This window comes from Pinus tabuliformis, chromosome 5_2 (genome assembly GCF_031772625.1).
Source record: "Pinus tabuliformis cultivar Carrire ecotype Pingquan chromosome 5_2, CPIR1, whole genome shotgun sequence".
Lineage (NCBI taxonomy): Eukaryota > Viridiplantae > Streptophyta > Pinopsida > Pinales > Pinaceae > Pinus > Pinus tabuliformis.
In genome coordinates this window covers 770,867,207-770,884,191 of record NC_142306.1, presented here as the reverse complement: position 1 = coordinate 770,884,191, position 16,985 = coordinate 770,867,207, and positions in this window count along the sequence as shown.

Genomic DNA, 16,985 nt, shown 5'->3' with positions numbered 1-16,985 from the left:
AATGGGTATATCATCCTTGCACTAGATTATTTTACCAAGTGGGCCGAGGCGATGCCTACATTTGAGGCAGACGACAAGATAACTGCAATTTTCACGTTCAATCATATAATTGCTAGGTTTGGTGTCCCACAAGCGATTATCACTGATCATGGGCGTCATTTTCGAAACGTTATGATGACCAAACTTACAGGCTAGCTTGGTTTGCGTCACAATAGTTCAACTCCTTATTATCCACAAGCTAATGGTCTGGTTGAATCCATCAACAAAAGTTTAGTCATCATGATCCGACGAATCATTGGGATTCATCGGTCGAATTAGCATAACATGTTATTTTCAGCGCTTTGGGCGTATCGAACCTCAGTAAAAACATCATCAGGGTTCACTCCTTTCCAACTAGTTTATGGTCTGGAAGTTGTGTTACCCATTGAATGCGAAATCCCATCATTGCAAATTGCCATCGAATTACTTCTAGCTACTTCCGAAGAGGAAAAATGTTTGTTATACTTGGCTCAATTAGATGAGAATCGATGTGATGCCGCATTGGCGATCGAAACTCATGCAAAACGTATGAAAGCTCAGTATGAACGAAATGTGACCCCTCAAAATTTTTCGGAAGGAGATCTAGTCTTAGTGTACGATCAAGCTAATGGTAAATTAGACGCTGGAAAATTCATTCCTATGTGGCATGGTCCCTATGTTGTCAAGCGAAAGCTAGCAAAAGGGGCCTATGAATTGGTAGACTTTGACGGGGACTCTCTAGTTAAACCTAGAAATGGTCTTTACCTGAAGAGGTATTATGCTTAAAGAATGGGTATGGATATTTTTAGTTAGGATAGTTTTTCTTTCTAGCTGGTGTGTTTTAGTTTAAAAAGTGTGCTTAGCTTAGAGAGTGTTTTTTGTCATCATTCCTGCTTATCTTGGTTTTACTCTTGGTATTGCAGATGTCGATGCCTCTCCAAACATACATTGGTTTCGTTGATGGTGTTTGTCGTAATACACGGAACATTTCTTCCACAGCTTGGGTTATGTATTTGCCCTCTAGTTGGTATCTATGCATAGGGTAAGCCTTGGTCAAACAACGAACAACATTGCCGAGTATAGTGCAGTGATTGATTTATTATCTGAATCTATTTCATTTTGGATTCAGAGTTTGATAGTGAGGTTAGATTCTGAACTCGTTGTATTACAGCTTAATAGAGTGTATGCCATTAGAAACCCATTTTTATTGAGATTATTTTTGAGAGTGCGTCTCTTGGAACGTGAATTTGATTATATTGAATATCAGCATTGTTACATAGAAATTTGTCACCGTTTGTCACCGTCCCTCTTACCCCTCACCCGCACACTGGAGGACTCATTCTGGAACCTGTGAGAAGTGACATGACCTGAAACCACTTGCATCATATTCCTCTAAGTATGAGCTTCATATGCTTTGAAGACATCTCCTGCATAATATCCATGAAAATAGCTCTTTTTGCATTAGCACGGGTCCACAGTTCACTGCCCGCGCCAATGAGGGAAATCCTCTAAAAATGGCGCGCCATTGGCGCTCTGTCTCAGAGTCGCACTCGCGCCAACCAAATTGAGTAAAGTTTTCAACGAACAAGCTTCCGAAGGTTCTCCTTAACCCATTCACCAACTGAATCTATGTTGAGCTAGGATGGTTTGGCTTCGAATCTCCATAGAAGGGAAGTGGTTTGCCACCTTTCATGGAAGTTTCCAAGTGATAAAGCCAATCCCATGAATAATGTGGTTGATCCTGTCTCTTTCCTCTTTATCTATAAATGCTTGCCTCTATGCCTTGAGCAAGCTAGTTCCAGTTCTAGTTCTAGCATAATGATAGAGAATTCCAGGAGTTCAAGAGTGTGAAGCTGCAAGAGCCTCCTTTGCACCCATAAGGCCAAATCTAAGTGAGGAGATTCTTGTCACCCAAAGAGAGAGAGGCTTGTTCCCTATCCCAACAAGCTTTGCAAGACTTGTGTAGCTGATCACCCAGCCAAAGGAGGATTTGACGTCAGAACTATGGTTGTATTCTTCTTTGTTATTTATCAATAATAGATGACTATCATTATGCTTCAACTCTCATTGTTCTATGATTGATGTTGAGTTATATCTTTTCTGACTGATATATAATTGCATCTATTGGATTTTATGCTTGTATTCATGTTATTCTTTGCATGTGCAGGTGTCCAATCACGGAGATCGTGGGGATCGTGACTGGCCGAGGTAAAGGAACGAGAGCGATGTCTCTTCTACGAACATTAGCGTTGGAATCTAGGTAGGTTCTCACCATCCACTTTTAATTTGCAATTAGGAACTTGCGTGATAGCATTGTTTGATTATTGCTATACCTGGTCTGGGCTAGTAGGGATCATCTCTGTCCGCAGAGAGGATTTACCTCCACAACAATTTGGCGACTCCGCTGGGGATCGAACCCAGAATCTCTGGTCAAAACTGGGGAGTCTTGTCTCTTTGGTTCTCTCGTTTGATTGCTTAGATAGCTTTCTAGGTTATATTTCTTGCTGTCTCTTGATTCCTGGTCTGCCTGGATACTGTTTTCAAGCCCTGGATTGCTTGTTTTTGTTTTTGATTTAGCAAACTTGATTAGCGTGCTTTTTAGCCTTACAGTCGCGCCTATTGGCGCAATTTGCTCAAAGACAACCCGCGCCAATCCCATAAAAGCGCGAGTTGTAGCCTGACAGTCGCGCAAGGCCTGTCAACTTTTCCAGTTTGCTTGTTTTCGAGCCCTCTGAGCTTGGATTGGTATCTTGCCACGTCTTTTTCAATTACTGGAGTGCGTTTGATCCTTATTTGACTGGTTTTAGACCTCCATCCTTCGGGTGTTTGCCTCTTTCTATCGATTTCACATTTTAGCCCTAGGGCATCTAGTGGCTTTGTGCATCGAGCCTTCCGTAGGATTCTTGGGTTCATTGATCGTCTAGTCGACTTTGTGATTACTTTTTGCACTTGCTCAGTAGTTGTCAAAGCCTTTTATTGATATTCAAGTGATGTGCTTCTTTTCCGCTTGGATTTCGCTTGGCTTCGCTTGGGCTTAGATCACATAGCTCATAGAGGTTTTTGTGTTTCTTCTTGGTTTGAAAGACTATCTTGGTGTTTTGCGGATTTGATTATGTTCTCATTGAGTGAAATTTGTCTCTTTTTACTCGGTGTTATTATATATCAAAATTTTTTTAGTGCACTTTGCCGTTGAAAAGAAAACGAACAATCTCTTTTGCGTTAAATTAGTTAATTGAAATTAGAAGCTTTTCATTGATTAGTGATTTAAAACAAAAAAGTTTCATTTATTGCCATTAGCTGCATTAGAGTGGTTCTTGATTGTTTGTGGTCATTTTTTTTGTTTGAAAAATTCTCAACTCTCTCGTAGTTAGTATTCATCGAACGAAATGATATTCTTTGGCATATAGCTTGCATTTAGGGAATTGTGAGAGATTACATATGGTAGGACCTGGAAATCGAAACTTAATCAAAGATCAACCATAAAATGAACTGAATGAACTTAAAAACGCATTGGAACATAACACTCACTGATTAGAGGTCTAGGCTAGAGACGTGCTCCGGCGTCGTTAAACCTAGTCACTGTTGTTTCACATTATGGTTGGGTGATTCCTCCTTTTGTGACTCGATAGTGGTCTAGCACGGACTTGAGCTCCCACGTACCATCGCGTATATAGGGGAGACCCCACTAGGTTATCATCCTTTATCCACAGGAAGCCGTTTCTGCCGCCTTACAAGCCGTAACGCACCGAACACAACATTCAGGAAGATTGACTGCTGTACGGGAAGTCCTTGGTTTTCATACGATTGCCAAGGTGTATATGTAGTTTTACGGATTTGTTTGGTAAACCCTTTTGCCTAGTTCTCCAGAGTAGTCACTTTTGATCCTTTTCAAACTCCTTAAAAGAAAAGGCTCACTTGAGCAGTTTGTCACTTCGGGCTCACAAAACGTTCGAAGGTGACTAGAGTCACATTTTTGTCATTTTCTCGACTCTTAAAACATGAAAAGGTCAAGTTGTGTCCTTGCGTCTTAAAATTTATTTTGCCACGATTAACATTACCTGGTTAGATTTTGTGTGTGTTAGTTTGAGTAGGGTCATTTATCGTTAGATTCCCTTAGGTCTTGTTTGAAGTTTGTCATCCTGGCTGAACCATCGACTCTCGTTCCAAGTGATCAAGGGTCTCCGTCTTCCATTGCTCCCGAGGTACCGGTTGTAAGTGATACTCTTCCTGTTATCCTGAGTATCCAACCGATCAACTCTCGTGCCTCGGACAATGAGGATTACGAAATTCATTGGAACCCCATCTGGGAGCTTGAAGAGGACGATATTCCTTTTACCCCCCTGGTGTTTCGTCTCCAATGTCTACCTCTCACATGGATGAGACATCTCCTAGAGTGAGTGAGACACCCGGTTTGTCAAATATCGACACTCCTATCTTCGCCACTTCTCTGGTACCCTCACGCTATAAGTCCTTGAGGGATAATATAAGTGCCAGGATCCCTGCTTTGAGTATGTGGGACCCCCATATCACTCCCACCTCGGGATCTTTTCTTTCACGAGTCCACACTACACCTGTCACTTCAGTTCCAACGAATCCAACTGTTTGTGTAGCACATTCAACTCCGATTGTTAGTGCCATTATAGCATCTTCAGCTCTGAATACTGGTGCTGATCCCGCTCACGGTCAAGTGAGTAGCGGCCAGCCGGCACAAACACCTAAAGTTGTCCATCCTGCACAAAGTGCACCACCTTCTTCTTGTCCCGTCCCAGGAGGGGGGCCATATGATGAGTATGGACAAGTTGTTCAGGATCCAAATGCAGAGGGTCCATTCTATTATTATGATTCTACTGGTCAGTATCTTTACCCTTCTCGACCCTTGCCTACTCAACCTATTGTTGAGGTCTCGGTACCATTATCCGTTGCTTGGAACGCCACCACTTTCCATGGGGGCCAAGTAAGGCCTGCAGAGCTTCAAGGACTGCCTAACCAAGGCCAACCATCTTATATGAAAACCCCCCAAGGGCAACAATATTATCATCAGTCTTACCCAGGACAACCTGGGGGCCTACAAGGACAACCCTATCAGGGACAACCTTCGGCCGCTGGTGGTCCATCTTTTACTTATCTGACTCAACCTTCTGGTTATCCAGGGAAACCTGGTACCCAGCAAGGTTACCCGTCTGGACAACCAGGACAACCTTACATCCAACAAGGTCAACCTGGTATCCAACAGGGTTATCCCTCTGGACAAGCAGGACAAACTTATATTCAACAAGGTCAACCGGTAGTCCAACAGGGGTACCCTTCTGGGCAAGGGGGGCAGCCTTACGTACAGCAGGGCCAACCCACTGCCCAGCTTAGTCATCCTTCTGGGCAAGGGGGTTAGCCTTCTGTACAGCAGGGCCAACCCACTGCCCAGCTTAGTCATCCTTCTGGACAGGCTGGCCAACCTCAAGTTGTCCAGCCCGCTCAACCATCTGTTCCACAAGGACAACCGTCGGTTGCTCAAGGACAACCTGGTACCCAGCAAGCTCATCCTTCTGGGCAAACAGGTCCATCCCAAGCCCAACCAGGACAATCTTCCAGCCAGATGGTCCAAGCTCAACCTGTTCAAGGACATCCTTCTGGGCCCCACACTCAAATTGGTTATCAAATGTAAGGTGGGTCACAATCCCAACCTTCTTATCAAGCGCAGCCTTCTTATCAGGCTCAGTATGGAGCTCAACAACCGTATGGTTACTAACAACCCCAAGGGCAAACTCAATTTACCCCTTATCAAAATTATCAACAAATGTAGGTCACCCCTTACCAGAATTATCAGCAACAGTATGTTGCACCTGCAGGTCAAGTTGCTAATCCATGGGGTGCTGGGGGGCAGACCCAGGGTCAATTGTCTGCTTATGGACAGAATCCTTATGGATAGAATCCTTATGGACAGAATCCATATGGACAGAATCCTTATGGACAGAACCCCTATGGGAAAAATCCCTATGGGGAGAACCCTTATGGGCCAGGCCCATCTGGACACAGTCCATGGGGGCAACCACCACTTGTTTGGAACCCTGGTACTACCTCTCTTCCACAGCCACAAATGTCCTTTAATCCTCAGTTGCCTTTCTTAGCGACATTGGAACTCCCAGATGTGTCCAAGTTGACGAATGATCCCATTCTTCATAATCCATATTGGCCACCAGTTCCAACTAAGATACCCGGTGATTGCCCGAAATTCGATGGCAAAGTTGGTGAGGACCCTCAACCCCATGTCATGACCTATCACCTTTGGTTCTCATCCAACTCATGGCTTGATGATTCCATCCGGCTCCGCCTCTTCCAAAGGACTCTCACTGGCTCGGCCGCTAAGTGGTATATTGAATTAAATCGCGGAACATTTCAAGATTTCAACACGTTGGCTATGGCATTCCTAACTCATTTTCAGTTACCCATTCGGTATGAGACAGCGACACATCTCCTTACATCTCTCAAACAAGTCATGACCACACATATATCCGATCATATACATGAATGGAGACGGCATCATCACTTGATCAGGTTCTGGATTCTTGATCAGCTCCTAACCAATTGGTTCACGACCTCCTTTGTCCCTGCAATCACGCGAGACATTGCCATGGGAGCTTGTGTGACTGAAGAGCAAGCTATCACACGTGCTCAGTGCCTCGACTTAGTTTATTCTCAGTCAGGTACTTTATATGATTATTTTCCAGACGCCCCGAGACCCAGAACATCCAAAGCTCCCCCAAAACCATCTGTTGACGGTGTTATTGGCTTTGTAAACGCATCTTCAAAGAAATCATCCGCGAACCCTGGGAAGCAAAAACTGAATGCTTCTAATGGAAACACTTCTCAGGGTCAATCTAATTCTGGAAACACTTCCGAGGTTAACGCTGTCCAGTCCACCATGGCGGATAAATCCTCGAAAGGGAAAAAGAAAGGGAAAGCCAAGAATAAATCCAAACAGCCCAAAAAGGACTCCCCTAAACCTCCACCCGAGGAAGGAGCCAAACGTAAACCTAAGTATCCTTGTCTTATCTGTGATGAGGATCACTACACTAAAGACTACCCTAGGCGGTCCGAAGTTAGTCGATTGTTAAAAGGTGCTCCTAGGACTCCTGCTGTGCCTAAAGAACCTTTCCCTTCACAACAAACTCAAATGGTGGCAAATCCATCGCAACCCTCTTCTTCATTTGGCTCTCAAGTATTTATGGCTGGGACGATTCCCATCCATGTCACTACTTGAGCAAAAGAATATCCATATCATGCCGGGAAAGAGCCTGAGGTCCCCTCCAGCACTCCTCCATCCAGTTCTAGTCCACTCCACATCGAAAGACCTAGCACTGAGACGACTATCCGACCCCCTCCAAAAGGTGTACTCTGGAAGTATTCTTACAACCCTAATTCTCGTGCTGCCCAACACTACAGCATCGTTGAGGACTTAGCTCAGGCTCCATCTGCTATGTCCACCTTAGAAGTCCTCCAGAGCTGCCCCTCCCAGAGGAAGTCCTTGCTATCGGCCATCGGTGGCATAGACCCAACTGACTCAGATCTGATTTCTTTTGACCTCGAGGGCCATACGCCGAGACTGCCTCACCAAATCGCTTTCCTCATACAGGTCATTATTAATACTAAAACAATTCATCGTACAGTCATTGGTGAAGGTGCCTCAACTTGCATCATGTCTATTGCCTGTTGGAGAGCTATTGGTTCTCCGACGCTGAGCTAGTCTCCTACGACATTGGAAGCCTTTGATGGAAGAGAGTCCCGTCTTTATGGTATCCTCCAACAGTTGCCCATCTCTTTGGCAGGGAAGACAGTAGAAGTGGAGGTTGAAGTTGTCGATGCTAATATTACCTACAACCTCTTCCTCGGACGTAGCTGGACATACGCCATGCAAGCCGTGGCTTCCTCCCTTTTCCGTGTCATTCATTTCCCTCATCAGGGGAAGATTGTCATGGTGGACCAGCTCTCCTTCTTCGCCTCCTCTTCCGAAGGCAATGTGCCTTTCGTGGAGCATACCTCCAAATCATTCGAGAGTGTGGGAGCCAGACTCTTTAAAGATCCCGCCCTGATGGGTGACTTTCCCCTTCCACCTCCTAATCTTGCTCCTATTAACATGATTTCCGTGCGCTCTGATCTGTGGGTCCTTCCTCCCGCTAATCAGATAGAATCTTGGGGCGATATGATGTCGTTGAGTCCCGCCGAGCTCAACTACGTCGAAATCGTTGCTGCATCGGCTCCCCATCCCGAACCTGCTCCTCCGAGCAGTGTTCCCGACTCGTACGTTCATTTCCCTTGGCTTGGAGATGATGCTACTGTGGATCCATTAAATTAAATATTTCCTTCCGATGAAGCCATCATAGAGACCATGTCTCTTGAGGAACCCCCTTGGTCATATCATCACCACCGTTCCTCGTTCCTCCCTGCCCATCAGGAAATGATCGCCTATCTCGAACGGTTTGCTTCATGTATCCCATTTCAGACCCTTCAAACACCTATTCAAATTTATCAAGTGTCTTCTGAAGTCAATATGGGAAACATTACGCAGACCCAACCCATCGACATCTCTGTGGAACCAGGGATTATCGAGCATATTCATATTGGAGTCACTTGTACTCCAGAGGAAGTTCGACTCTACACCGATCTTTTTCGCGAATTTCGTGATGTCTTCGCTTGGTCCTATGAAGAGATGCCCAGCATTGACCCTAGCATAGTGGTGCATGAGATACCTACGTATCCAGGTGCTAAGCCCCTTCATCAACGCCTACGCCCCGTGCACCCCCGAAAGGTTGCAACCATTAAAGCAGAAGTTGAAAAGCTTCTCAAGGCTGGTTTCATTTACCCCATTCCACTTATGGATTGGGTTTCTAATGTAGTCCCTGTGAAAAAAAGCAAGGTACTATTCGAGTCTGTGTTGATTATCATGACATTAACCACGCCTATCCTAAGGATAACTTCCCCACACCTTTCATCGATCAGCTCATTGATGAGTGTGCAGGAAGCGAAATCTACTCGTTTATGGACAGTTTTTCTGGGTATAACCAGATCAATATTGCGCTCGCTGACCAACACAAGACTGCTTTTATCTGTCCTTGGGGCACTTTTGCTTATAAGAAGCTCCCTTTTGGTTTAAAGAATGTCGGTGCTACCTTCCAACGTGCAATGTCCTATGCTTTTCATGACATTTGTCATATTGTACAGCCGTATCTGGATGATCTTCCAGCTCATTCAGTCAAATGTCAGGACCATCCTTCCCATCTTCGTGAAATCTTTCTCCACTATCGACACTACCGTATCAGGCTCAATCCTCATAAATGTGTCTTCTGCGTTGAATCAGGCCGACTACTCAGGTTTATCATCTCCCGCGAGGGCATCCGTCTGGACCCCCTCAAAGTCGAGGCTATTCTGAATCTTCCTCCCCCTACTTCTTTGTAGCAGTTGCAGAGCTTGCAAGGGAAAGAAAATTTCTTAAGACGATTCGTTCCGAACTATGCCGAGGTGGCTAAGGGTTTTACATGGTTATTGAAGCGAGATACACCCTTTCATTGGGATGCTATCGCTCAAGAGTCTTTCGAGCATCTCAAGGGCCTCCTTGTCTTTGCTCCATTATTGCGACATCCGAACTACCACTGTGATTATACTCTGTATCTGGCCACCGCCGATACCACTATCGGCATGGTTCTCGTGCAAGACGATGATGATGGCAATGAGCACGTCATATATTACCTTAGCCGCAACCTCTTGGATATGGAAACTCAATACGCTTACGTCGAGAAGTTGGCATTGGCCCTCGTTTGTGCCGTCCAACGCTTCCGACATTATATCTTGTTGCGCACCACGACCGTGATTTCTGACTGCAACCCGATGACGTACATTTTGTCACGTCAATTGCTGGGGGGCAAATACTCAAAGTGGATCGTAATCCTCCAAGAATTTGACTTGGAATTTACTACTGCCAAGTCTAAGAAGTCCCTAGTCTTTGCTAAGTTACTTTGTTCTTTGCCATCTCCTTCTGCACCCTCTTTTTCAGAAGATCATGTCCCGGATGAAACTCTTTTTCTGATCAGCACCCTCGATCCCTAGTATGGGGATATTATTGTTTATTTACAGACGTCCTCTTTCCGCCCCGCTGTATCCAAAGATGCTCGGCGGCAGATCTGCCATCAGTCTCAACCCTATTGTATCAAAGGGGACACCCTATACCGTCTCGGCGTTGACTCCGTCCTCCGTCGATGTCTAACCCTCAAGGAAGCTGAGCGAGTCCTGAATGACTGCCACTCTAGCGCCTGTGGTGGTCACATGTCTCGATATGCCACAGCTCAGAAAATCCTTCGTGCTGGTTATTTCTGGCCCTCCATTTTTAAGGATTGCATTCTTGCCGTCCGATCGTGTCATGCATGCTAGATATACTAGCGGAAGATGCGTGTTCCACCGGCTTCGCTGCACCCTTTAGTCACCGTAGGCCCTTTTTCAAAATGGGGCATTGATTATACGACCTGTAAGCCTCGCTCGGCTGGGGGGCATGGGTTTATTATCGTTGACATCGATTACTTTACAAAATGGGCTAAGGCGATGCCCACATTAACTGAAGACGGTGATACAGCGGCACAGTTTTTGTTCAATCATGTTATTACGCGGTTCAGAGTTTCGTAGGCCATCATCACGGATCATGGAAAGCATTTCTGTAATCACATGATGACTGAGCTGACAACCCAAGTAGGCTTATGGCATGATATTTCGACCCCGTACTATCCTCAGTCTAACGACTAGGTTGAAGCCCTTAACAAGATTTTGATTACGATGCTTCAACGTATTGTTGACATGCATAAGTCTAATTGGCATCTGATGTTGTTTCCCGCCTTGTGGGCCTACCGAACCTCTGTGAAGGATGCCACTAGTTTCACTCCATTTCAACTAGTTTACGGACTGGAGGCTACCCTTCCTATAGAATGTGAAATTCCTTCTTTGAAAATAGTCGTCGAGTTGCTTCCCAACACTACTCCGGTAGAGGAACGGCTTCTTTATCTAGAACGGTTGGATGAGACCCGTCGCCTAGCCTCTCTAGCCATCGAAGCTCAAAAGAAGAGAGTCAAGACTCACTTCGACCATACCATCCATCCTCGTTCCTTTGTTGAGGGAGATCTAGTCCTGCTATACGACCAAGCAAATGACAAGCTGGGGGCAGGCAAACTCGAGCCCATGTGGCTAGGCCCTTATATTGTAAAGAAAGTGTTGCAGAAAGGGGCATATGAGCTAGTTGACTACAAAGGTAATCCTCTTGATCAGCCCCGCAATGGGCGGTACTTGAAAATGTACTATGCATGATTCATGCACTTCGATTTAGACATGCGTGTGTGTGTGTGTGCGTTTTCATGTTTTCAGTTTTGGTGTGAAGGCGTGATTGCCTCTTATTGTGTTTTTGCTCCTTCTGTAGATGTTGGGTGCACCTTATGTTGGTTTCGCTGATGGTGCCTGCCGTAGCACTCGCAATTTTTCCTCTCCGGCGTGGGTGATCTACGATCCTTACGGTGAGTTGATAGATATTCAAGGTGTGTGTTTAGGCTGTACTACAAACAATGTTGTTGAATATAGCATTGTTATTGAATTATTAGATGAGGCAATTAATCTCGGTATTCGTACATTGCTTGTTAACCTAGACTCTCAACTTGTCGTCCATCAGCTCAATGGGCGATATTCCGTCAGAGACCGTCACATTTTAAGGTTGTACTTACGTGTTAAATTGTTAGAAAGGAATTTTGACTTTATCACATATCAGCATATTCCACGATGATTAAACACATTATCTGATGCATTGGCTAATCATGTATTAGATAGACATTTGCGTAATTTATAATCAAAACCTTATACAAGCAAGCACATAAAAGCACAATAATAAACCATAGGCATATGTATATATATATATGTGTGTCGCAATGTTTTGCACCGCGTGCATTACATAGTTCAAAAAATAATACATGTTCATCCTGATACATCCTGGGACGACATGTCCCTCAAAAAATATGCATGAAAGAAGCCTAGAAGTCTAGTCGCGATGGTGCTCATGATAGCATGTCACTGCGCACACCAAGCATCTCAATAGACGATGGATGCGAGTCGGCACCCCCACTGTGTGCCTCTGGTATGCAAAAGGCACGTCCGCCAATCTAGTGTAACCCAGAATCCCTCGGGTGAGTCCCTCAAGATTCTGCACCAGCTCTTCTCCCACGGCACCCCTTGCTTGAGGGTCAGCTGCGGGTTAGCCCCTCCGTGCTATAGGAGATAAGCTAGCGGGTCGCTCTGGGCCTACATCTGCATATACATATGACTGTCATCAGAACATGCATGTATTAACAAAAAAAAAATGAAAATACATAAAACATCAAAAAACGAAGAGATCATAACCAACTCCTCATCCCATTCCTCTCCCTCTGGCAGTGGGAGGTCTGGATCCCCCATGAAATTAGTTCCCACGTATGGCCAATCCTCTACCATGATCAGCTGACGGCGGAGCCATATGAAGAATTCGGGCCACCTAGACACTGCTGGCCCCCTCCTCCTCTAGGAATCAATGCTGCACAGCGAGCCATCCTAGGCTCTCGTGGCAATGGATCATCCACTACAGCTCCTTGAATCTGAAAGAGGGGTAATCATTCGAAGAAGAATGATGCCACAATCGAGCCATACCCGAACTATTTCACTCCTCCGCGCTTACACTTTGTAAGCTGCCTTCTGATATTGGTAGTCACCGCTGTAGCCCAGTCAAAGATGGTGGGGCTGAGGCATTTTGTAGCTAGTAACAGATGATTCTTGCTCACCTCATGGGGTGCCTATACCCCAGCTGCACGCGTGATGGTGAACAGTATCACCTTAAGAACCAAGTCCTGGATGGTGGAGATATCCACCTTGGCACTGTTTCTCCCAAATTGTGCCTCTGGACACACTCGAGCCTTCACTTCACCTATCTTCTCTCCGGAAGGTCTGCTTCCAGTCAAAACAGGGCTCGCCCCTCTCCGTGACAGCCCAGTAATGAAATACACATCAGATACGTCCAGCTCTAAGGTTTGGTCCCATAAGCGAAATACTTGGTCATCAACATCCCAAGCATCCACTATGAACTATAATAACTCGGGCTGAGCTCGTAGATAAGATGTGAGGAAGAACTTCTTAAGACCACAGTCTCTCAAAGCGTTCATACATCCCTCATCCTTGATGGCCTAGGCATCCATGGCATCATGCTCCCGTTCTTTCCATTCCACCACCATTTTTGCTTGTTTCCTGCACCCACAAGGACGAATAAAGCATTATTAGAACACTGGTAAGCTTACAAATTGGACAAATTTCAAAAATAATGAGAAAATTCAAGGTAAAAATTAGGTCATGTGTGTTGGATAGGTAAATCCCCTCTGCAGACAGAGGCGATCCCACTAGCCTAAAACAGAACTAGCCACAATCGATTCATGCTGCCACGCAAGTTCCTAGTTACACACTAAAAGTGAATTAAGAAGACCAACCTGGAATCCAACGCTATAGTCGAAGCAGAGTTGGTATTCCCGCTCCCTCACTCCAGCAGGTTACAATCCTTGCGCTCCTTGATTACGGACACCTGCACATGCAAAGGAAGAAACAGATACAAGCATAAAATCCACCAAGGCACAACTATATTTCAGTCAGAAAGGAAATAAATCAAACACCACTATAATAGACAATGATATTGGAACTATAATAACAGTCGTTCATTAATGAATAATAGACAGGAAAAGTTACAACCAAGGTTCTGACGTTGAACCTCTCCTCTGGCTAGGCGAGAAACTATATGTGTCTTGCAATGTGCCTCCTCCCCGGCAGCATAACCTCTCTATGCTTCACTATCACTCACGACAAGCATAATCACAACTAGCATTCCTCCAAGAACTCCAAAAAACTCCCTTGTCTAATGCATGAGGACAGATATTTATAGATGGAGAAGGGAGAAAGATTCGATGAACCAGGACACCCATTATGGATTGGCATTATCTCTGAAAAGCTACTGTGGATAGATGTCAAGGATAGATGATGACTCTCGACCTCTATCCGGTGGATTTTACCCTCAAAAGACTTCGTGATCTGAAGGGAAAAAGCAGATGGGCGTGCGTTTGTCAAAAATCATTACCAAACTGGGCTGGCGCGGGTGTTGTTCTGTGACAGAGCGCCAATGGTCACGCCCTCTTTTGAGGATCTCAGTGATTGGCGCGGGTAAGATACTATGGACCTGCGCCAATGGAAAAAGAGTACTTTCCAGGGATAATTTGCAGAAGGTGTCTTCAGGGAACATGAAGTACATACTCAGGGGAACATAATGCAAGTGTTTCTGGGTTATGTCACTGCTCACAGGTCCCGGAATGCGTCCTCCACTGTATGGAAACGGGGTGATAGGGACGGTGACCAATGGTGACAAATTACTGTGTAACAGATGCCCCATAAAGCATGAAGTCCGAGAGGTAGAGAGAGGGGTGAAATGCTTTACAAGAACACACAAGAACACATATATAGCTGCCGCCGAGGATCTGCATTAAGAGACACGACTGATAGTTCAATTACATGATGTATGTGGTATAGTCGCAGCCATCCATAAGAGAGTACATAAATAATCTAGATCCATAGTATGGACGCAGCCATCTGGTTAGGATCAATGAATTGACTCAGGTATGGTCACAACCATCCAGTGAATGAGTCATGTATCAAGAATCACACCTGGATTACAACAGACACAATCTAGGGTCTTGCGCTCCATCTCGACCCAAACAAGAGTACAAGTTCAAGCATGTGAATATATGAGCTGAAGTCGAACATGCATGAACATCGTCTGATTACCAGTCAATAGTGGAAACTGTTAACAGACGCGAGAGGTACCACCAATAATGGCAATGGCCCTCAAGGTACTATAGGTACAATCTACGGCGTGCGAATTAATGATCTGAAGTCGAACACCCGTAGAATCATTCGATGGGAGGCCAATGATGAAAACCTCACGTCGAACACGAAGAACCTGCCATTGAGGCATGCAGGCTCCAAGGCACCGGAAGGGAGTCTCTAGATCAACTTCCTGGATAATGAGCTGAAGTCGACAGTAAGTGACCTTGATCGAAGGTGGGCCATAATGTTCCCACATCATCGACACAAGACAGAGAGATAATGTTATGAATCAAGATTGTACGAACTATCAGAGGGAGGTTGTTTCTTTGCAGAGGTCAACTTCTCTTGAACATATCGGCGACACATTAATGGAATTGGCAGTATTTGACATCAATGTATCAAAGGTCATGATGACGAGGCTATGAGTGGATGAGAGGTCAAATAGGGTACCCAAGTCCATGGAAGCAAGTGATAAATATGAGATGAGATATCCCCACCCTGGACACGAAAGCAGAAAAGTGCCATGTTCAAGAGCGACATACTGCTGACACGATAATAATTATGGTTCAAAAAATTTCTTTTCCCCCCCCCCCGCCATTTCTGGCGAGTACCCCAGTTATTTTTAACAAGCTTAACGGGGATAGCATATGCTTGTGGTGTGTCATTTCGACAAAATCCGATGTCATCAAGTTTTAACGAGTCTGACAAAGGAAGAACTCGGGGTCTTTTCATGTTTAGAGAGTTTGAAAAGACAGCAGAAAAGGAAACTCTAGGGGTGTCCTTTTTCGTAAAGTTGTGTCTCTCGGGCCCGAAAAAGTATAAAATAATGCCCGAAAGAACCGCCTGACCATTACGATCGAGGAGTACTTTTCATAATTAGTGATTTCGACCTGAAAAAGTAAAAAAGCGGTCAAAACCACGTCGTTTCGTAACCATTAACGAGTTTGAAACGACAAAAACCCGGTAATCTTTTTATGTTTTAACGGTCGACAAAAAGAACTTAAAACGACTGCCCCTTATTAACGTTTAACGAGTCAAGAGGGAAAACTCGGCAATCTTTTCGTTTTTAAATGGTCAGAAAAGAGCTAAAAGCGGACCTTAAAGTAACCTTTTCTCATGTTTTACCGAGCTTGAAAAAATCAAAAAAAGGCTCGTTACGTTGCTTGAGTTGCACCAAACCCTGTCAACATTCAAAAAAACAGCGTAAAACCCACTTTGACATAAAAATATCCAAAAAAACATTATTTTAATGTATTTTTAAGTTATAAATAGTGAAATGGTAAAAAATAAAATTACTTTTCACTTTTTACCTTGTGAGTTTACCATTGGAGGGTTTTTGGTACAAATTTCAACTGCTGATTGCGATCAATCCAGGAGACCATTCGAGCCGCCGTCTGAAGCAGGTAAGAGGTCTCATCCTTAGCTCCATTTCTATTCCATTTATTTAGTTTTCCTTCCACAGAATGATCCTCTGTAAGGGGGATTGCAAAAACTAGGGTTGCGCCCATTGGCGCGAGTTTCCCTCGCGCGTCTGCGCCAATGGGTAATTTTCGCAAAAGGAGTCGCGCCATTGGCGCGACTGTTTTCAAAACAGTCACGTCAATTGCGCGAAACAAGTTTTTAAATACTTTTCACTGTTAAACCTTCAATTTTTCTTGATATTTGGTTTCACCATTGATTTATTGATGACATCTTCGGTTTTTGGTTGCAGGTATTGGTCAAAATGGCAATAGAATGGAGAGAAAGGGAACACGAGGCCATAGATGCCATGGCAATGGAAGATGACGCATGCATGGATGCTTTGCGAGATTGCGGCTTGAAAAAATTCTTTCTTACCTCATACCTACGTGCACAGCCCGAGTTACTAAGGTTCATTGTGGATGCTTGGGATATTGAGGATCAGGTATTCCACCTGAAGGACCAGACATTGGAGTTGGATGTCTCCGATGTCTATTTTATTACTGGACTATCTTGGCGGGGTGCACGGCCCATCTTGACCGGTAGCAGACCTTCCGGGGAAAATATGGGTGAGGTAATGGAAAGGGTTTTCCATGGGGCCCATT